The sequence below is a fragment of the Cloeon dipterum genome, chromosome 1 (assembly GCF_949628265.1).
Source record: "Cloeon dipterum chromosome 1, ieCloDipt1.1, whole genome shotgun sequence".
Lineage (NCBI taxonomy): Eukaryota > Metazoa > Arthropoda > Insecta > Ephemeroptera > Baetidae > Cloeon > Cloeon dipterum.
Window position 1 is genome coordinate 7227277 of NC_088786.1, and position 23882 is coordinate 7251158.

The 23882-nt window shown below is 37.8% G+C and overlaps 1 protein-coding gene across 3 annotated transcripts in view; it reads left to right on the forward strand.

Annotated features, from left to right (window-relative positions):
* The first annotated feature begins 785 nt into the window (after nucleotides 1–785).
* LOC135936579 (uncharacterized) overlaps nucleotides 786–23882 on the forward strand; it is a 117872-nt gene continuing 94775 nt past the window's right edge. For all 3 annotated transcript variants that reach the window (XM_065479443.1, XM_065479461.1, XM_065479453.1), the window contains exons 1-2: nucleotides 786–927; nucleotides 19030–19069. The gene's annotated coding sequence lies outside the window, so the exon portion shown is untranslated. The remainder of the gene's footprint in view (nucleotides 928–19029; nucleotides 19070–23882) is intronic.

The following is a 23882-nucleotide window of genomic DNA, read 5'->3' on the forward strand; positions in this document are numbered from 1 at the left end:
TCGCGGTCAATTCTATTCTCATTCGGTTTTGACCTTTCAATGAGTAATTTTGTTTACATTGCACTTTTCGGCCGTAATTGCTGCTATTTTTAAAGGCCTTCCAGTGAAACAGGAGTAAACAAAAAGTGCAGGTAGTTTGGTATAAAAGCGCGCAGCATAAATAAATAAACAAAGGTCATGCAAGGAGCTACGAAATTTTAGAGCTTATAAGATTTGGAATTTCATGGCTTGTTCGGAATAAAATTTAATTTAATGCATTGGTACAGGGCAAGAACTGAAAATAATTTGAATTGTTCAGAAGTTAACCTGAAAAAAGTTGGAAAGTGAACCTAATGCTTTTGGCAATAAAAAGAAATGCAGTAACTGAATTTATTTCAACCCAAAGTGTTGTAGATTCCACGAATCAAAATCCGTCTTCATTACGCACACGCCAGTGCAAAAATTCCTAAACAGTAATCATAATAATACTTTTGACTTTCATATCAACACTATTGCGTGCCTCGCTGAAATTCCATAGTTTGCAGAATATATCTGCGCTGAAATGATTAATCTGCATCAAAAGCAGAACAATTCCACCTTTTCCGCATTCCCGCTAGCGCACGTTGCGTTGCACCGCTGTTTTTTTTTATTAAGAGCACCAAGCAGCGACTCAATGCGGTCAACGTTGCTGCAGGAGTGGCGTCCGCGGACGAAATGGAAATGAGCGGCCACGGCTGGCTAGAAGAAGGAGGCAGCCGAAGGTGGAAGGTTCTCGTTTTTGAAAGAGTGTAGGTAGTAGAAGGGAGCGCTCTCACTCACATCCTCGAAGCGGCTCGACAGTCTTGTCCCGGCCGCTCTGCCTTCCACTCACCTCCAAAAGGATACCAGCTCGCGTGCCGTGCCTGCAGAGAGAAGAAAGAAAGGCCGAGACGACACCCTGTATCTGAGGTAAGTGAATGAACTCTCCTCTCTTATTAAGGGGAAAGTGGAGCCAGGGGTCACCCGGGGCAGCTCGTCTCCGAGGCAGGAGGCGTGAGAGATGCGCTTCCTACTCATTACTATTTCACGTGCGATCCCCCCGCACTGAGCTTTTATTATTCATTCAATTCATTCGCGTTGGCCCTTCACCAAAACTCCTTGCAAAACGCTCTGATCTCTGACTGCAAAAAAATATATAATAAAATTACTTTGCCAAGAAGTTTTGTCTTGTGAAACTTGGGCATCAACGCAAGGTTGGGAAATATTTTTTGGCTGCAATCGAGTAACAATCGCGCCTAATGAATGCAGTACAAACTGGCAGGGAAATGCCCCAGACAGAGGTTGAGACATGACATTTAAAGAGGCACCTCACAGACGCATACACGTACAATAGAGCTTTTATTGAGAAGTGTTTAAGGCAGCTCATTTACTCACGAAAGTAGTGGAATTTAAATTAATAATGGTTATTTTTATATTAGCAATGTTCAGATTATATAAGAAATTAAATATAACTCTCTTAATTAGAAATCAAACAAAATTATTTTAAAAACGAAAAAATACTTACCAGTTTTCAAACCCCTATTGCTAGGATCCTATTGTTCGCATCAGAATTAAATTTATTGTCAATGCAATTTAATTATTCGTCTTTCGTTTTTTAGTAAATAATAAAATTACAAGAACAATTTAAAACAAAGTTATTCTCACTCTGATTGCTGTGTAAGTTGCCTTATTAGATTGAGTAGATTTTTTTATTTGAACCGACTGTAAGAATAATTTTCCCGTTCAATCTACACAAATTTATTATCAAGTGGCCTTTTTTTAATTTAAATTGAACAACGAAATTTGATAAATTTTGGTGTAATTTTTCTAGAAAATTATTTTTTAGGTAATGTCTGTGCTGGGCAATTCCGAATATAGTTTTTTACTTTTATAAAAAAAATCGTTAAAATATTATACAAATTTAGCGTGATAATCGAGCGGTGAGCACTGCCTCCTAATTAAACATCAAGATCAAGATTTATTTCATGAATAGGGGAATTTAATTGATAATTTGCACGAGAAAGAGAGATCGCGATAAAAGGAAATGATATCAAACAAAAAATTATTTGACTATGAATTTTTGAGAAATTCGGCTACACTGAGATTGAACTGGGTTTTTATCTTGATTTTATAATAATTGCTTACTGTAGAGAAGCACTGTTGCTAAATTCTTGAAAAAAATAATTGACTTTTTATGGCAGATAATTGTAAGATAAACACATTATATTCAGTATTCTTGCCTTTTAAGTATTCTTTTTAATTATTGCTGCATATCGAAGATCCAGGTGAAATGTTCCTAGATTTTAATTTTGAATTAGAACCATTCTTGATTTACATCTATTTTTATCCTCGAAACTAACTATAAAAATTAAATTTACGGTTTTTACGAAAAAACTTGCCATTTTATTGATCCTCTCTAGAATAGTCTATAAAAAATAAAATGACAAAAAGGTATTTTGGCAACACAAATCCTGAAAAAATCACAGAGTCGCACATAGTATTGCATTTCCTTTCTTTCCGTTCCGTGCAGTGTAGCGAGAAATATTCGTTACAAAACAATGGCGATCGCTCGGCGGCGGCGGCAGCGGCAATGCGATCGAGCAAAAAGCCCCGTATCGCACAAAAACAATTTACGGCCGCTTATTGCATTACACACAGAGCGCAGAGAGTACAGATTGGAGATTCGCGCGCGAGCAATAAATCGCCGCGGTGGCGGAATGCAATCGAACTATCTCCCGTCAGAGTATTTATTAGCCAGCGTCGCGCCCAGGGGTCAAAGCAGTTCAAATTGTGTGTATCCACGCGGAAAACTCTCTCGGCGTGAAAAATAATATGCTATAAATATATTATTTTACAAAGCATGCAGATCTATCTTTCACTCTCGACGGACGAGCTTCCTTAGTTTCACTCTTTATTGCCTCCGAAACAATTATTGTGTGACGAGTTCAAAACAGTTTCTCGCGCCACGCAGCCCGACGGGGCTTTTAATCGCTGAGTGTTGTGTGTTTCAAGCAAAATCTGTATTTTAACTTAAGTGGGACGCGTCTCTGGTATAGAAAGCTTTGGAAGAATGCCACTACTTGCACCAGCTGACAATGAGAATAAAATTCCTCTTCTTGGATGGGAAATTTCCGCCGCATTTGCATTTTATCGGCCGCACAGGTGCACTTAGCTCTCGCGATCGAAAAATTATTACCCGCCACAGATGCCGGGCGTAATTTCTAATAGCGGGATGCACCAGTGTGTGTTTTGTTGAGCGAGAGAATTATTACGCCTTGGAGAGGATCTACGCCCTTCCTAGTGAAATTTCAATTACGCAAGACGTGTAAGAGGCTTTGGAGCGATCAAGTGTAAGACTTGATAGTTACTTTGCGAAGAAAATTAGTGCTTTTCTTAATCAAGTTACCGCTTATACTGATTAGATTAGAAAATTTGTTCAGCGTCAAAATAGCGGAAATTATAGCTAACATAAGGAAGTTTGGAGAACCGATAATTGATTATCCAGGACTTTGCTACGTTTTTTCAATGATATGTAGATTCAGTTGACTGAAAGTTTCTGAAGAGCAAGATCGTATAAAAAGAAATAGGATATGTTATGTAACAAGATTAAATTTTGAAAAAGCAAAAATAAAACTGATGTAACTTGTCTTAAGCAAAGTTATTAATATCTTTAGCATATAATGTGCTTTTAAAGGCAATATTTGGCTTTCAAATATGGATGTTTGTTCTGTATAAAACAGATTTACCACCATTCAGACCATTTTTTGCATTACATTTCCCGCAGCATAGTTTTAGAAAAGAAAATATCGGACCAATTTTTGTTATTCTTATCTGCTGATTTAATTTGAAGCTCGGTAAAGTGATGACTTATCTTAACAGCGTGTAATTGATATTTGACCAGAACAAAAAATCTTCTTATAATATGGCATAATTTGTTCACCATTTAACTAGAATGAATCCTTTTCAAACATAAATTTATTGAAAAGTAAAACTCAAGACATCCTGGTAACTAAAAAAGAAGGAAAATGAAGTAGAGCCTTTAAAATAAATTATGTAACGTAATTTTCTCCGCTTGAACTTTTACTTCTTACGTAAAAAATCAAATTCTCAATTTAAAAAGCTCACGATTTGCTTATTTTGTGCATCGTAATGAAAATCAACGAGCAACAATCCCGAATTTAATTCAATCAGTGTTGGTAAATTATCTTTTTGAAATTGCTGTTACTCCGAAGAATGCATCACAGGGGTCAATAACATCTAAGCCAAGAGAGGTAAAAGTTTTATTTAACGATAAAACTGGTCAAATCGACGATGCATGCCGTGCGTCTCCTCCAGGCCTCTGCAATTATTTTTCACTGACCCAAATTCCAGCTCAGTGCGCGGCCGTAAATAAAATCGCAAGTGAATTTGCTAGCTCGTCTGCTGATAGGCGTATTGTTATAAGAAATAAACAACCGCATTGCTCGTTTGAAATGCATGAAAGTGGAAAGGAATTATAGCATATCTCGCAGGTGTGAAAATAATGTTTTGCAATTAGCACGTTTTAATCACGAAGATACGAGCTGTCACTTTAATTCCCCGGCCAATTAATCAGACGTTTTCCTTTCTCGTCCATCTGGGTGTATCGCCTGTCGGTATGGAGATGTTTATCTTAATTAACTAGGCAATTACTTGAGCTTTACCATGCATCCCTCGGACACTCGCGAGTGTGTAAATTCAAAGTAGCAAGCTCCCGAGTTTTATCACTTTTTTATATGGCGCTGAAATGGGGTTAATTGGAGGAAACTAATTACACGGCACGGCTATGCGCTGGGAAATTCATAAAAATGTAATTAAATACTGCGCAAAAGGTGCGAACCTTGTGGATTTACTTAAAAGCCGTAAAAAGTAATTTGCTTTGTTAGCATATTCAAATTACAAGGTGAATTTTTGCATAAAACTCCCTCTGCTGCAATTGTCAAATACAATTACAAACTCCATCGCTCAAGAAGATAATTCCGCGTTCATTTAAAATTCCATGAAAAGCAGATTCGGTCTGCATGATTATTATCATATGCAATTTAAATTAGCGATTGAAATAACATGCATTATCGAAACGCTAATTAATGTCCGGAATCAATTCATAGACGCACAGAGGTAATAATATCTATTCCCATCGTTGCTACGCTAATAAAATCAATTATTACTTATTAAAGCGACTGCCAGAGTCAATATGTAATCAGCGCGCCCAGCAAGCGGATTAAAATGCATTCGTTCGACTAATCCGATGCTAATTTATTATGCGCGGCTCGTTTTATTTGCTGAAACAAAGGAACTTTTGCTGTTTGTTTGAGTTCCATTAAGTGTGTTTGATCGCGAGGGGGAACTTTCTGTCGTATTGCCGGATTATTGCCGACAAATGAATGGTTTGAACGGATCACGTCACTAATCCAATTGAGGTTGGTTGCCTCATTGATTTTATTTTTTAAATAATTAATTAATTAATCCCTGCGAATTACGTACCAGTGGTGGAAATCAAAAGACTGATTGACGTAATCCTGCTCGCAAAATCTCTTTCACCTTTTTAAAAAAATAAAATATTAAATTTTTAACGATTTAACTCTGCTGCAGATAGCCGATTAATTTTTTACATTTGGTCATTATTCATAAATGCTAAAGCTCTAATTTTGGTTTAAAATGACTGTTTTTATTTTTGAAATCATAATTTAGTAATGAATCATTTATTAATAGATAACAAATGGTGTATATATTTAAAGTTTTAATTAAATTATATTGGAATGATTAAGCGCAAAAGAGCGATAAAAAACTTAAAAAACATAAAAATATTTTTATTTTTATTTAATAAAACCATATATAAGTTAAATTATTATTATGCTTTTTACATAATTTGGCTTTTTATATCTAATTTTAAACAGTTTTCAATAATTCAAATTTAAATTCCTATTTTTTTTAAAACAATGTAGCAGAATCTCATAAATATATTTTAGAACAAATATTTTATATCCTCAACCTTTTTTCATTATATAAATTTGTAAAATAGCATAATATCAAGTGACGCTGCCAAATATTAAAAAATAAATAAGAATACAATACCGACAGGATTAAAATCCATTACAATGTGTATAGACATAAAATTAAATTATTAGTAACGAAAGCGTTTTGCTTCTAAATTTAATATAAAAAGGAATGCACATCTTTTGGTGCTAGTCCACGCAGAAAAACTGTGCTGACCAACTGGTTTTACTCGCGCGGCGGCTCTTCCATTCAAGTTCAAAGTCACGGCCTGAAAATTTTGCAACGCCTTTCGAATTTCCTTATAGTAAGCTGTACGTACGCCCAGCCGCCAGATCGTGTTACAATCTGCTCCAAATTCCTCGAGACAATTTCTTAATGGGACAAATTATTTATACGATTTCCGATACCGATCGAAATTGACTGCCACTATTATTAATATTAAATAAGCGGTTCGTTTTACACAACCGTAATCGAATTCTAATTTCAACATATGGAATTATCTCACGCTCGAGTGGCGAAAAAATCCGATAAATCGCGGTTGTGCAAAAGAATGGAATATGAATGCACGTGTGCGCGGTACAGAAGAAAATCAAGCGCACGGTAATGAATGTGGGTCGGTTTTGTGTCTGCTGCAGGAAAGGAAGTATTTTAGGTCGCATCTCTTTCGAGTAGGCAGAGTCAAGGTTAGGAGAAAGTAGCGAAACAGGCTCGTGCAGCTGACGCAGTGAAATGATGATCGCTTCCACCTCCATCTCGGCCGCGATTTATTAAAAATTTATTCCGCTCCGCCCGTTTGATTCATTGCTCTCTCGCCAATGTGAAGTCTTCTTCGCCTCTGTAATTACGTAACTATCATTTTCCCTAGATCATCCAATGAGAGAAATTTCCAGGGCAACGAATTTTAATCCAAATTAAAATGTAAATTGTGTAAATTCTTAAAAAAAATATGGTTTTACAAGCATAAAAATATCATGAGTTTTCGCTTTGATTTGTCGGTATTATATAATTTAATCTTAAGTTGAAAATTATTCACTGAATAAGTAGAGGAAATATGGATGTTGCAAGTTACGTATACAAATTAGCCAAAATTTTTAATTTTTTATGTAATCTGTTTTTTAGATTTTAAATAATAAAAACTGGAGTCTCTGGTAAAACGCTTTCAATTGCAATATTTAAATGAAACTTTTGCACAAATCGTTGCCTATATTTGGCAACCCGGTTCATTTCAAATCCGGCACGTCCTCCTCCTTGACTAGTGACAGACGGGCGCGGAGATTCGCGCAGATTGCCTCATCTATTTTGGATAACGAGCAAACAAATCGGCGTAGAAATGCTCTCGGTTCTCATATCGAGCGTGACATAATCTGCTTCCCAGCAGGAAGAATTAGAAATTCGGCGGCCGCGCCAACCGACTGAGCATAATACACTCGCTGCTCTTTCTTTCTTTCACCAAGGCGCTTGCAAAATGCACGTGTAATTTCGTGCTGCGTTCACTCTTCAGTGCGTCGCAGTTATTTTCGTTACGACCGACGTGCTGTATTGCATAAAACATATTTGCATTTTCGGCGAGAGAATGTTTCGGTCGGAGGGCTTGGAACCAGGAAACTGTTGGTGAAACGTCGTGTTTTCGGTGATACGCACGATTTTATTCAGATGTACCTAAAATAGTGTTGTTTGCGTCCTATTTTTTTATTGGGGGTTCACAAAATCTGGTTTTCCTGGTGCGTTGCCATTAAAAATGGTAATCCGAAAAAGATGGAATAAATTAAAAATTTTTATTTCAATTTCCTTCATTATAGATTTTTAATTTTATACATACTCCAAAACCAAATTTCTGTGGCAGTCATGCATTTATTATTAACTCCATTTAAACAATCACGTTTATTTACTTCGTTATTATTGCCAGTAAAAACATAAATTTGTAGTTCCTTAGTTTATTATTTAATCAAAGTGGAATACAAATTTTGCCCGATATTACTCATGGATTAATTTGTCCCTCTTCACAATTTTCATCTAACCTTCATTTCCGTTACATTAAACTTTAATTTGTGTTTCAAATAACATATGCTATTTAAAAAATAAACAAGAATAATAATATAACGCTTAATTTTAAATATTTTCCAACTTTTTACCACAAATCAAGTATTACGATAAGCCACTCCCAATCAGCGCTGACTGTGATTTGAGTAGAGTAAAATTTTATTTATTGTTGCTGCAGTAAACTTTTGTAACAAAAAAAATTATTGTTGAAACTATTCTATTTTTGCATTTTTACACTTTTTACAGTTTTGAAATAATTCGAATTTCCTTGCTATCATTAATTTTTAATTTACCTTAAGTTTGAGACAATCAAAGATTCTCTAAAACATTAAAACGTTTGAATTCTCTAATCTGTATTGTCGCTAAAAGAACAGCATAATTTGTTTAAATTAAATATCCTAGTCGATATCATGAGCGAGTATACTAAATATCTAATTTAAGTTTTCATGAATTTATGCAATGAAATTTTAATATTAAAACTTTTCATATAACAATAAATTCAACGTTTGATGCTTCCCTATCTGAAAATCCGTATTTATAATGATATAAATTAAACAACGATACGTTGCAATATTCAATTTAAAATAACCCAATTTGGCTAAATGAGCTACTTTAGCAATAAAATCCCTCTGAAACCAGAGTGGATAAGCGGGAAAGCCATTTCGGAAATGTAATCCATTTGACAAAGTGCTTCATAACCGAATAAACGATTAGAGAATGATCTGCGTGCGGCGGCCGGGCGCGGCTGGATGATCCATCTGGCCGAATTAGACTGGCGCAATTCGAGCGCCGCTTTGACGCTGCGATACATCTTAATTTGCGTCGGCCGCACATAAATATCCGACGCGCTTCGCCGCAGCCGCCGCCGCGCGCTGCCACGCGACAAACGAAATTTTTGCCATAAATTTCCGTGGGCGCATTAGCGGGGCAATTAGAGAAGATGAATGCGCACTGGCAGTCGAAAAACAGCAGTCGGACTGAACACAAATTTCTTTCAGAAGCTGTCTGAATTAACGAGAGAAGCTCCTTCTGCCTATGCCTTTCACCGCTAATGAAGGAAATTAAATTTACGCCCGGGATGAAAAGCGGCTGCGAATCGGTCGGGGGGAAAATCGAATGAAAAAAGGCTCTCGTTTCAGAAAGTTCTTCCAGCAGATTAAATTATATTCTATGGAAAATACAAAAAGCGCTGACGCTGGCGCATGAAATTACGAAAAAGTGCCATTAATGACGACGACGACGAGCGGGATTGAAAATGAAAAGCAGCAAAAAATGCTTTTTGAAGAGAAAAATTGCATGCCAGCCGAGTGGAAAAAACTGTTTCCTTTTCAATTTGTTAAAAACTTGCAAGCTTTTTAATAAACACCAGAGCGCTGGGGAAACATTATTTTGAAGAGTCATTCAATTCGCCTCTCCCATTAGCAACAAAAAAGCTGCGCTGTCGAATGAGTCTGCATATTTGTAGGAATTTTAGCTGAGAATATTAAATTATTCAAATCGATTTTTTACCGGAATCCGTCACATTTTCAGGCTCGGGAAGGATTTGTAGTTGTTTTGGTCATCAAAGCTCAAACACCAAAACCCCTAAAATTCATTAAATTTAGAAAAACGTTAGAAGAGGGGGCATAACAGTGGGAAATTAACAAAATGGGGAAAGTGAGAAGAGCCCAATGTTAAAAGAGGCATTGCAGGGGGCGGGCTCAATGGAAATTTCAATAATTACATTGTCAAGCGACATAATTTATTCTTTTGATAATCCGGTAAATTCTGACCTGAACATTTTTTACTAAATGAAGGATTTAATCAATATATTGGCTAATTTGGGAGTGTCCCTAGTGTTTGGAGCAATTAACAGATGATGCCACCATTTATTTACAGTATCCAGACACCTGCATTTTGATTTCAGATTCAAGTCTGCAATAATTACTATCTGCTTTCCAAAAGTAAAGATTTCATTTGATTCGCTGAAACTCCAAATTAGTTTGGCCAATTGCGGAAGAAACGTAAATTTAACAATTGCTCAAGTCAAAAGATACAGCTTATTAATTTTAAACATTCAGTTCCTTCAAATGAACCCGATTTGATCTGAGAATTTAAGAAATAGAACTGTGGAGGATATACACATGAGTTCATACGCTACATTGAGTGAATGCACAGCGCAGAAACAAATAATAAATCTCTCTCTAGCCAATTATCCCGCTCCTCATCAGCGAATTTCTCTCGGATGAATTTGCATGCGAGTGCAGGAATTTCTCTTTTGCATTCGCCGCGTGGTCGTGGTCGGCGTGAGAAACAAAGTCTCTCTCTAAATGTGTGTTTAGAGCCTCTGGAGCGCATTGTTTTCCCTGGCTTCGGTAGCAGAGCAGCTGCTTCACGCTCGAGCTGATCTTTAAATAATGTTTGCTGCTTTACATGCATATTGGTCACTCACTCGTTCTCAATTGACACGAGAGCTATATATGCACGGTGAGTATGTGTGTTCAGCGGTAATTGCTGCGCCTTGCGCGCTAATGGAAGCCGGAGAAGTGGAAAATTGCTGATAAAAATCGCTGCTGCCGGAGAAAGATGATCCTGTCGGCAGCACATTTGCATTTTAACTAACCGGCGTGCACGTTGCCGCCGCGCCTGTGATTACATTGTCACGGGATGAAAAACAGACTCGCGCAAACGGTTGTGTTTTGAGCTGAAAAACAGCAGCAGCAGCCAGCCAGACAGACTCTCATTGAAACTAGAGAAAGATTTGTTTAGAGAGCAAAAGGCAGGATCCCGTTACAGGCGGTGCTTGGCGAAAATAGATGCACTGGGGGGATTTTGTGTAAGAGATTTTGGATGCTTCAACGGGAAATAGGTGTCTCTTTTCTAGCTTCGAACGGATTTTTCATGCCTGTCAAGAAGATTTAGATTTTTTAATGTGTTTTAATTTTAATTGCGTAATTAAATTTTGGAATTTTATATACAAAATTATGTTTTCATTTTTGGTGACCTGATTAAACAGTATTTCTATTCAAGTAAAATTATTTTTATTCTATTTTAGGATTTTCTAGAATTAATTGAAATCTATCTCTTTAATATTTAAAAATCGGTTTCAAACTGAATCTGCACGTGAAGATAATTCATTTAACTCTATGAACCTTTTACAGTCTTAGTTTTAATTTTTCCTGAAGCATAGAACCTTTGAATGAAAAGATTAAATCGTTGACTGTTTTTTGATATTTTTTATCGGAAAATCACATATTTATAAGATTTTATAAAGTAAAATAAAACCTTTTTTACTCTACCACTTTTTCTCCTCTTGATTATCGTATGATATATATCAAGCAGCGAAATTAAATGCATTATATATGACGTTTGGAGGGGAAAAGGAGCGTGGGCTAAGATAAAAATATGTCTCACTAAATTTTACAACCATTTATTTTTGTTTTTCCTCGGTATAAATAACGAGTAATATCGATTTGGAATAAATTTTAAATTCACTCTCTTTTTTTCTCGGAACTGTTTCATTTTAGGTTGATTTATGAATATTATTTTTCATTCCGAAACACATTTTCTTTGCTTCTGCGTCACTGGAATCTATTTTAAGCAAAATTGCCGGAACTATAACGTGTGTTATTGCCGTGGCACGATCGCCAAATTATTCAGGCCGGCATACAAGGGTTAAATTATGCATTAGTAAAGTACACAGACTCCACCCTAAACGTCATCCTAATATTTACGCAGCAGGACAGGTATGGAAGGAAGGAATCAAATCGATCAGCCGCCGAAATGCCCCTCGAGTGGCCCGAATGTTTAACTCTCTCTGAATGCAGTGCGAAAATACGCTCGTCAACAACTCCGGTGTTGTGCGTCGCGTGGCCGCCGCTTTAAAAGCTGTCACGCTGATGGAAATTGAGGGAAATGGCCTATTATGGGTGCGATCGATACGCCAAGCCGATGTCTCGTGCGCTTTGAAAATAGAAAATTAATACATTGAGGGGCTGATATTATAGAGTTGGGAATTTTAGACGGTATACTTTTTTCTGCAAGTCAGAGTGCTTCTAAAGAACAAATATGAGCACGAATCTAACAATCTAAATTATTTTGAGCTATACTTGTAGCCAAATTAAACCTTGTAAATTGCTTTGTGAATCTAATTATGCACCTAAAAAGGAGCAAATTTGTTTAAATTGTACAAATTTGTAATTTGTCTTATACATTTTTAATTTTTAAAATAGGCGACCACTCGAGGTTGACAATTTTGCAACAAGGACGAAGCCTTGTTTAATTTTTTTCCAATATATTTCTAAGTCGCTTTAAATTTTGTTCTTTGGAATTAATTTCTTACAAGTGGGAAAAACATTATTTTTAAATTCAAATTTCACATTTTTACCATAATATATATTTTTCAAATCGATATTCCCGAAAATCTGGCTTGGAATCAAAAAATTTTTCTTGTTTTAGAACCATTGCATTTTTTAACCAGAAAAAGATTACTAAAATTAATCATTTGATTTCGGTGGAAATTTTAAAACAATTTTTATTTCTTCAATGTAAATATTTGCCCCTTAAAAACTCCCCGTTGTGATTTACTTTGATTAAAATATTCCCTAAAGAATTGAACCATCTGAATTTGAACAAATTCGTCCAAACGCCGTTTAAAATTCTCAACCCAACTGATCTACATACAGACGTTGTACTGAGATGAAATTGTGTCAAATCTTTTACGACCGCTTGCTATCAGTTTAATCATCTTGCCGCCGGGCGAATAAACGAACTAGGAACTGATAATCCGCACGCTCTCGCTCCGTGCAGTTGGCGTGACTCGCGCTCGGGCTTTTCAAAGAAGATGCAATGGCTCGTGGATAAAAAGTTAATTTCTCTGCGCACACGTCGGTTGGCGATTTCCAGGCCGGAACGAATGTTCAATGCGCACGAGCATTTATATGGTGGCAAAATATTTCCAGCAATAAAACTGCTGCTTTTTTCACTTGTGTCGAATGGTCGAGTTACACAACTCTCTCCGGATTACAAACATTGTTTTCGCAGTCCAGCGTTGCACTTTCCTCTCGTGTTTTCGATTAGTCTGCCGCTGAAAAAAAAAGAGAAGCGAGCGAGACAATGGTCTCCGCGGGGCGCTTGAGGACGGCGACACTTCTCTCGTGATCACTTGTTATTTTTGTCGTCCGATGAGCAAGCAGCACGACACTGGCGCGAAAGTCGTAACTTGATACTGGCTGCATCACTGCGACTGATTGAGAGTGAACCAGTCAGCTGGATTATTTGTCAACTGTCTATTCATTATCGACAACAATTGCTAACGCATCGACGAGAAACAGAAAGTTAGAAACCAGTTTGTTTACTTTCAAACAAATGATGAAATTAAATAGAATTGAAAATCAGGAATATGTATTGAATTTTACGTAAAGGCAGAAACTGGCTATTTAATTAAAAAACTTGTTAATTTAAATAAAACCTTTTGCTTTATCAAAATCATCAAAATAGAACTGATACAAAGGAATTTATTTAATTAAATTTTGTTTGTTTTAAACAGGATTTGTACTGCAACGTCCCGACAATCCTTTTGATGGTAAAATGCTAAAGCTAATCCCTAAGGTTGCAGTTAAAGCCAAAATTAATCTAGATTTATAGCAAAGCAAAAATTTCCAGATATTTTGTCCAATTTTTGCGGTTATCGATTATTAGAGAGAATTTTGGTAGTTCTTTGACGGTTAAAATGAGCACTTTAGTGGCCTAAACTTGTATAATTCGTGCTTTTTACTATATCGCGAAAGTTGGAAGCTCAGTAAAAATTGCTAATCAGCTTTGATTTTGCAGCCCAAAGCATAAAATTTTTTTGCAATACAGTTTAGCTCATTTTTAACATTCTTAATCTAATTAAATGTTTATGGGTGAACTCGTTTTAATTGACATTTCTGGAGCACTGTTTCAAATTAAATTATTTTTTCAACCGTAAAAGCATCTGTTACAAATTGAAGAGCCGGCTGGATAATTGCTGAAAGGAATTTTTTAACAAATGTTGGAATTTCTGGCCTGCTTTCCCATCAGCATCCCCTTCAGCAAAATCGGAGCTGTCAATCAGGGAGCGCATAGCTGCCTAATTTCCCCCCGGTGCCAGAGGCACATTAATCTCACTTTCAAATCTACGCCCGAGCTCAAAGCGACACAATTTTTGTCCGCCCATCGAGAGATTTTGCCGATGATTCAATTAAAAGTGGTCCAGCGTGCCGGGGAACCGGTCTGTCTGGCCGCGCGCGCGATTTCTTCTCTCGTCGGCGCGGCGCATCCCTGACCAGCGCAACACACACGCTCGTCCGTGGCAGTAAACTAGGCTAACGGTGCTTTTGCCGCTCGCCAGCACGCGGCGTGTGATTCGCCAAAAGTGCCGTCTCTGTGCCATTATCCTTCCTTTCTTTCTTTCGTCGTCCTCTTTTTCACGAAACAACATTGCTCGGTGGCACAAAAAATAGTTCTTTTTACGCTCAAATTGCCTTTTAACTAAATTATTGCGTTCGCTCCCACCGCTGGTAAAAACGGAGGAAAATATGAGAGGGATTTCTTTTGTCAGGCACATGAAACCTTTTATTTTGCATAAACATATATCCTTTAAATGAATATTTTTCCTGTGCATTTTTTTAATTTCTTTTTATTCTTGTTTATACTTGCTTGCCCAATCGTGGCCATTTTTTCGCCTCTCTGCACCAAGGTCTTTTGTTAAAACGCCAGACTTTTGTTCCTAAAGCCACAGGAAAATTGTGAAAATCAGGAAGTTCGGCTTTTTGAGAAACTAAATGAACTACCTTTTGCCATCGCTGACATTAGGCAGCTATAGAATTAGATCCCCGAATGCTAAAATACCTCTCATGGTCTTGACACTCCTGAAAATTCCTATAAATATTAAAACAATTAAATAGCTTGAAAGATGCAATAATCTTCAATAATTGTCTAATTCATTTTTTACATATTGTTAGTCTCAATATTTTACTTTTTATCAATTCTTCGCCATTCTGTGATTTAAAAAAGGGTTGATCCGCATTTTGACTAAAGCTGCGAAAGAGCACCGGCGGGCTTGCACATTTCGTCGGCGAACAATGGTTTTGTGTTCCGTGCCGAGCGCACTCAGGCAGCAGATTCGCGTGCAGCCGAGCACCTGCGGCGTTTTGCTCTCGATTTCCGTTCGCTCGCTGTGTCTGTGTAGCGCATTGGCAGAGGGTGAGAGGTCGGCGTTGATTGTGCCGGGGTGCGAATTGCGAAGTGGAGCACATCAGCCGAGGATGAAAGCAAATAATATCGCTCGCGCGAGCGTCACGCCGCCGGCCGAATCAATAAAAGCATCGCGCGCGCGATGAGAGAGAGAGAGAGAGAGAGAGAGAGAGAGAGAGAGAGAGAGAGAACAAGAAAACTCACTCGGCGGGCTTGTTAACGCGCACCCTGAGTGAGACACACGCACCCCTGAGAAAGGGGTGGCTGAAACTTTGCAAATATTCGACTCGGCACTTGGCGTTTCATGCTCGGCAGGAGAGAGGATGCTTCTTCTCTAGTCAAATTTCTCACTACTCAAACGACCCATGGGACCTTTCGAGAGTGCTTTTGAACGCAGACGAGACGCGGCACAAGAGACATTCGTGAATTTATCATTTCGTGCTGCTGACGGAAGAAAATCCGCAGTCTGCGATGAAAATATTAAAAAAGTAAACATGCTGGTAGGGATATTTTTAGCTTAATTTTTTGTGCTGGTAAATATTTGAAGGGCGTAATAGCATTTTTTGTCATGTTTTAAATCTTAAATAGCTGGGAAGAAGACTTGGAAATATTCGTCTCGGCTCAGTTAACAAATGAAAAAGTTATGAATTCAAAATTGTGTTTTAAATAGACTTTTAAGTCAAATTTACTTGATTCAAATTTTTGTCAAATATATGAAACTTACCAAATCCTTAGAGATGAATGAAAAATATTAAAGACTTTCTTTTATCTATCGATCTTTCTCATAAACTAAATATCTCAAATACCCTACTTGGATGAGAAACACATCCTACGTGAACAGGCTTTTAATTTATAGGTCCGTGTGAGACTATTTTAATTTATAATTTTATAACTAAAATTCAAAACGAAAAATTATGATGGGTGACTTTCATTCCAACATGGCTTTTAAATAAATAAATCTACTGATTTTGAAGGAATTTCTCCTTAGGTGATTATATCGTGAATATTTTGGGAATCAAAATCCTCAAGAGCATTTTTCCTTCATCCTTTCAGGCGGTTTTTCGCGCTCAAAATTAAAAATTCCGGTACTGATCCTTGGCAAAAGCGCTCGGCATTATTTATTTATTTGCCTGTGCGATGGAAAAGTGCAAAAATGCGCGCGCGAGACTTGTGCGGATATTGCCAAAAATAAAAAGGTAGGCTTTGCATTTCGCTCCCGCACTCTGCCTGATGAAGCTCTCCCTCGCGCCGTGCGGAAAATAAAGCGTATAGAAACAGAAAAAGAGCTCCCGCCAGCGTGTATGAATAAAAAGTTGTTGAGCCTGCTCAGCTGGGAAAACGGGGGCGGACGGACGCGGAAAGCGAGCCGCCCCGAAAGACCATAAAATGCGCTGAATATATTTTTATTCACCGTTTCACATACACATGCCCATCCTTCAATACAGAAACATGAATATAAAAACGACGAAAAACGCTCGGCAAAGAAAATACTTGAAACGAAAATGGTCTCTTCCGATGCATGAATTGGGTGTACTCAAGCTGTTGTTGTTCCCAGGTGAACAATTGATTGCCAGAGAGTAGACTTGTAATTTAAAAATCGAAGAATATTAGTACACACGCATTGAGTTGACTCACAAGGAAACTCCGCATACGGACCGAAACTAAAGGTATCGTGGGGTTTCCTTGTCACTCCTTGTAGCATTTCGGTGAATTTTTGACTGATTTTTAGCCCAATATTAGTAGCACAAAAATAATCATTGTTCATCACGTTTTGGTCAGTATATTTTGTATCAAAAGATTAAACTAAAATTAAAAAAGATAAATTTATTTAATACAGATTATACTATGTAAAAATTAAAAAAAATTAATTCCGAGATATGTGTTTCATCATGGGTCTTACAATTATAAAACTTATAAAACTTCAATATATTAGTTAGAAGATTTATTTTGAAACTAAAATATTATTTAAGTTTAGCATTATATAATATATGAGAAAATTAGAACAAAAATAATCGAAATTTATGATTTTAGATATTAAAATTTTATAGGATCAATTATTACATTTAATGCGTTTGTTTGAAAATTAAAGAGGATTATTGATCCTGCAAAATCCTGGATAATCCTTGTTGCCAGTGCAAGAACTCATCCCTTAGAAATCACAATAAGTAGATTTTTTTTTTGAAAGTGTCTGTAAGGTTAGCATGATTTTAAATGGTGAGGACTGCCTCCTTATTTGAAATTCTATTTTGTTTCACAACAAAGAGTTTCCCCAAAACGTTCCATGCGCCGTTGGATAGATCTTGACAAGAGGAATCGATATCTTTTAAAAAAATGTGGTAAAGCCATGTAAATTTAGGAGAAAATTGGAAAAATTTGAATTTTACTGTAGCAAGTTCCATTTTTATTTTTAAAATTTGTAGAACATATTGTTTATCGATATCAACTGCTTATTGCATTCAACAATTCAAATTATTTAAATTGTCGCCATGCATTGATCCAATTTATTAGGTGTCTTATTTGGCTATTTTTATAAATTATATGGACCAAACATATATATTAAAAAAACAGATGTGTCACTCTTATAATTTAATTGATCTGTAAGTGCGCAGAACAAAAAATGAGTTAATTTAGTTCAAAGCTATGCCAAAGTCTAACCATGAAATTCGAAATTGGTGTCGAGGCAAGATAATTGAGGGGAGCGGCAGACGTTTCAAATCGTTTTGTTAAGTGTCAGGAGATTTATGCGGCGACCCGGAGTGCCATGCAAATTGGCGCGCATTTTTCGCCATGCAGCAGCAGCAGCTAGCTCTTCGTGTTAATTTTGCGGACGCTGCTTTGGTAAATGTTGGCGGTGGCGGCAGCGGCAACGGCTGGCGGCGCAAAAAAAAAAAAAAAAAAAGTGGCCCGCCGTCTCTTAATTAGCGGAAAATGGAGCCGTTAATTACCAGCAGCGTTAAATCTGCGCGGCGGCGGGTCTCGGATTAATTTTTACATCATTCGTTATTCGGGCTGGACCACCGTGTGCATTTAAACAACTGAGAAATATACAATTCCACGCACGAACTCTGCAACTTTCTCTGCTCTCTGAAATTATTAATAAGATGGCAAGAGAAATAAATTCGGTCCGAGACTATTTTACGAGCACTGCAAACTTTTTTATTGTGCCGCTTGGAAAATGATTTTTGAGCGAAAAACTTTCTTTCTTTCTTTTGGCGAGCGACGTGACAGATTATTTTTGATTCGGATGCAGAGACGCAAAATTCTCCGAGCAGCGACAACAAAACTTTTCTCTCGCGGCACGTGCGCATAAAGTATTCATTCTCTTGACACGCGCGCGTACAAAATCAAAAGTTAAGCCTTCAGTCAATGCTGCCGGAATAAAATTGAAACCGTATATGCACCACTTTTTCGCTCTATATGTCTTTCCTTCTTTCTTTCCTTTTCTCCGTCATTCTCTCGCTCGCTTCCTTTCGAACTGAGGCGAATTTATGGCCGAAGGAAATGAAAATAGGCTTCCAGCTCCGCTAAAGGATGCATCGCGTGTCACTTTTCCCTGCTCTCTATATCGAGAGAAGGAGAGAAAGAAAAAGAAATAAGAGACACTGTCAAGGAGAGATTTCAAAAGCTGTCGAGAGACGAGTGTTTATAATTTTTCTCCAGAAAAAAATGTGACTTGGAAATATTACGTCGCATTAGCCGAGAGAAAAATATTGTTCTTTCTGCGAAATTTAAGATTGAGGAAGAAGCAGTATTTTATATTGTTATGTTTTCTGTTCTCAGGTTCAACTGCCAATCACTGCAAGGGCCCTTTAATTCAAAGGTAAGACCAAAAAATGTGCTCATTTTAAACCAAAAAATTCCATTTCACAGTTATGATGTATTTCGTGTTGTTTACAAAAACTGTAATAAATTCAGGAGACCTATAGAAGCATTATGAATTAATATTCCGAGGAAAAACTGGATGTAATAAAAAATGAAAAACTGCCAACGCGTGCCTTGAGCCAAAATCCAATTTAGTTTTGCGGGGAGGCAGTAAATTTTTTTACTACGCTTTCCTTCAATTTTCGTCAAGGCCCTGATTTCATAATACGCAAAAGAAAGAAGGCAAAAAGGCATGAGCGAGAGCGTGTGCACGAGGCGAGAGACAATTTTTATGCGAGCAAAGGTGGAGGGGCTGCTGAATCTTTATTTATCTTCGGCGACAAAGAAGTTACGGTGGAAAAGTTTAGAATCTTTTAATACTTTGCCTGCAGCTCTGCTACAAGGGGCGGCGGAAGAATGTGCGAGCCGGAGACATAAAAGTGGAATATTCGCGCATCTGGCATTCAAAATTGATGCATTTTTTCAGTCTTTGCCCGTAAAATTTATTGCCCCTGCGGCGTCGTTTTCGCGTTCGGGCCGTCGTGATTTGTGGCCGAGATTCGCAAATAAATTCTTCTGCTGTTAGGAACTTGCATTTACACGCACAGCCTAGCTGTGGACGTGATCGGGTCAATATTTACCTTGTCCGAATTGCTGCGCGCGGAAAAGTTTGCACGAGGCGAAAAGGCAAACAGCGATCCATCAATTTTTGGCTTTCCTACACTCGCGATCGAGCCTGATTCATAACTCATTTTGCGCCGGAAGATGGGAAAATCAGAATGCCTACAACACGCTTCGAACGCAATCTGTTTTAAGTCTGAATTGTGGCAATATGAAAACAAAAATCTACACACTCTCTTGAAGGAAACAAATCATCAATTGTTGGGAATGTTCTCAGAAATTATTTATAAACCACAAACTGATTTTTTCATTTGGTTCAATTGCTATCAGGGTCCACAATAATCCGGATTTTCAACGGAAACCCCCAATTGACGAAGACAGCAAATTAATGGAGAGTCATAGAATCATAGAAAGACAGTTAATGTGCCAGATTTGGCAGATCAGTGACGAATTAAGTCGATTTTTATGTTTGCTTTTCGTTTATATATATATACCTTTTGTCATAGAACCTTGTACCAGGATGCTCAAAATTTAGCACGCATTTAATGTTTCTCAACGGTTGGAAACCCTGGAAAAAAACCAATCGATCGTCTTAATTTCGCAGTCCTTATTGTCGGAGCGTGTGTTTTCCTCATCGAAAACTTCTGACAGGTGATATTAATGGCGGGAAACTATCGTCCCAATTTAGCTAGATTTCGTGATCACGTTGCTACGGATTATTTGTCCGCTTCACTGCCGACACGATAATGGAGAAATAATAGAATTCCAAGCCGGCGGAGGAAGAAAAATGAAAATAGCGTAGGAACAAAAAGTTTGGTTTCTCCTGCGCACAGTGGCGGCGAAAGTAATGACAAAAAGCGCGTGTTTTGACAGCCTTTCTTTCGTGAAATATTCAGCGAGTGCATTAAGTATGCAGGCCACAGAGGGAAGGTGGTGCGGCATGATGAAAAGGGACTGACACTCGCAACTTTTAAGAACATGATGGAGCGCTCGATGCCGACAGGGGTTCGGCTCTCTGTTTCTCCGCTGGATTTGCGCCGCACGCTAAACTTGCATTCGGCCCTGAATCTTAATTCGCAGACGCCTCTCTGCTTAACTTGTCAGAGGAGCAGGCGTGCGTGTGCCAAAGTGATCTTTCGCAGCGCGCCCGACAACAGCTTAATTAAAACAATTATTGCGATTCGAACATAGCACGCCGACGCCCACGCACTAGACTGAAAGCTGGCTCTCCCAGACTTCTGACACTGTGAGTAATTGCGTCAAAAGCAGCAGCAGCAGAAGCAGAGAAACGGAATATTTTAGAGGAGGCTCCAGTATTGTTCCTCTTCCTGAAATTTTCTGTCAAGAGCCCAACTTAATTTGTCTTGCAAACTTTTCATGAGTGCTACTTTCGTTCTATTTTAAGTGCTGCGAAACCCGGCACTTATTGTTTCAGGAATTAATTTGAGAGGAAAGTCAAAATGAGAAGTAAAATGAAATTTCAAACCGTTAAAAAAGCACCCTAAAAGGAAAGGGAAATAATAATTTTAGATGATTTTTTACGTATTGCAAAGACAATCTAGAAAAACAAGAAGCCATCCATGCTATGGAAAGAACATTCAAATCCAAAAGCAGACATAAATTTTGATGAAAATAGTTATCAATAACGGGTTGGTATTTTTCCTTCAGATTTTGAACAGAATATAGGAAAAACAGTATAAAAATAAACTTTTGTTTTAGAAGTTAATTTGTAGGAAATGGATTTAATTCAAACGAGCCGTTTGAGAAAAAATATCAATACGCAATTTTCAGCGAGAAAAAAATTGGTTCTGAACAATTTAATTTTGACCATTTATGCGTGGAGCTGCCATTGGGAAAAAGACATCGCTGATTTAATAATATAAGTGTTAGCTCATTGACAAAGCAAAAGAAGCTAATGATCGGCTAAGCAAAAAATCAGAAAAGTGAGAGAAAACATATTCAGCATATTTTTTTTAATTTTAATTTATTATAAACAATTTTACACTTTTATATATTTTTCATTTTGGTTCTTAAAATTCAATATTTACAAAGATCTTATAAATTAATATATTTTGCTTCACAATCGGCGTGCAGGGCAATATTAATTTAAACATCAAACCTCACAACACTGAAATATGAACACCAAATTTGATTTTTGTATATAACCCCGTTTAATATTTAACTTTTTTGTTTATTTATAATTTATAATAATATTAAATGTACAAATGCCCAGTTTATAAATTTCCATCAAATCCAAAGAACTGATAAGTAAGAAATAAGGGAGAAGGAAACGGATTTGCGACAAGTACATACGCATCCTCAGCACAATTGTGCTTCAATTTGGCGGCCAGTTTGAGATGCTGACTGAGGCGTGTGGACGTTGAGCTCGTTTATTTTTTATTTCCATAGAGCCGATGTGCACGGCTTGAAAATTGGGTGAAATCTGTTTGGGGGCCGACAGACACACAATGCGGCCAATTTTACGCCTCACGGCCCGCCACTCTATCATAAACGCACCGATCAAAATTGCCGCAGCAGGGGCCGTCGGTCGTGCTGAAAAATGCGCTCCATTGTCGCAACTGACAATGCGCGGCACTGCCGGAAAAACGACGTCCGTTCTGCTGACGCCGCGATTGCCGACGATTTGCAGGAAAATAGTCGTCGGCCAATTGTGCCTTTGAGACCCAATTTGCCTACAAAGGCCCGGAATTATCTCTTTGGCTTTTGTTGACTAGCCGAAAAGTCAATTGGAAATTGCGGACGAATCCATCTTTCTTTTCCAGGCACAATTTGTTGCGTTTCCCTTCCATGCCCGCTTTTTCATCTCATTATAATCACTCATCGCTCGTCAATACACGGCTTCCTTCCTTTTGCAACCCTCGTTCGTTCTTGCGCCATCCTCGGAAGAGCACACAGCTTTGTTTCATTATTACTCGGAGGAATTCCTTTCATATCTTGCCGGGCCCATCAATAGCGGTGGATTTCCTTTTCATTCGCCTCCGCCCCGGGAAAGAAAGGCTGCTTCTTCTCGTTTCATCAGTCTGATGATGCACTCGTTCCCCACATCAAATGCAAAATCTCACGGAAGCAACTCGAACGGCAATGGATTCCATTGAATAAAACATCAGCTCACTGGAAAAACACAAAAGAAGCACTGGAAACATTATTTTAGAAATGACGTTCTTGGTTCTTGGAGGTAAAGTTCCGATGCAGTGTTTGCTCTGAAATTTAATTATTCAAATGTTGATGATTTTCAATGATATTTTGCTTTTATTTATTTATGTAGACTTTAACAGTAATTTAAAGAAAGAGTTTGTTTTGCTTCCATGAGAGAACATTTCTAAATTTTAAAAGTATATCAACCCATTATTTTTTATCGGCCACCTCTTTTATTTAAAAAAAAAATATTTTCAAGCTTACAAAAAAATTCATCCCAAAATCAGTCTGTAAAGAGTTGAATTTTTCCAAAAATATAACTCTAAAATTCACTGCTGGATTAATAGCTTTTTTATCAAAAAAAGGCAAAAACAGCTCAAAAAATGTGCTCTAAAAAGCATATGTTTTAAAAGGCTCAGATTTCATCAACTTTAAATCAAAGATCACCATCCAGTCCATTTATTAAATCTGGCATTGGAGCAGAAAAGGAGGCTGATTTCGTCGCACGGGACTTTGCGGCAAGTTGGCCGCAAAGTGCAATTGCTCACAAGTAACAGCGCAGCAGGAGGCAAATTGCAGCTCGCGGAGCCATTGCAGCTCCTCGGAGACTCGGCGCGATAAAATTGATCGGCGGCCAAAATAGCACGGGTAAACTCTTCCCCTTGTGCGAGTCCAAGAAGTGCAGCTCAATTTGATTGCCAAGTCGGACGCGGCACGTGTTCATGCGGATTTATGCGGCAGCCGGCTTTTTCCGACGAGCCGCAGATCCACACAGCATCCGAGCTCGGCCGGCTTATGTGCGGAATTACGTTCGCTCTCTTTCCGCCGCTTGCTGTGTGCGTGTGTAATACCAACTTTTGCCCCATCCATAACCATCTCCGCCGCCGCTTTATTCCCAACTGTATGCGGCACTTCCCCGTTTGGTTTGTCCCACGAATTTATTCCCACTTGTGTGCGCCCGCGGAGCACCTACTTAATTGGACACTTGCTCCACA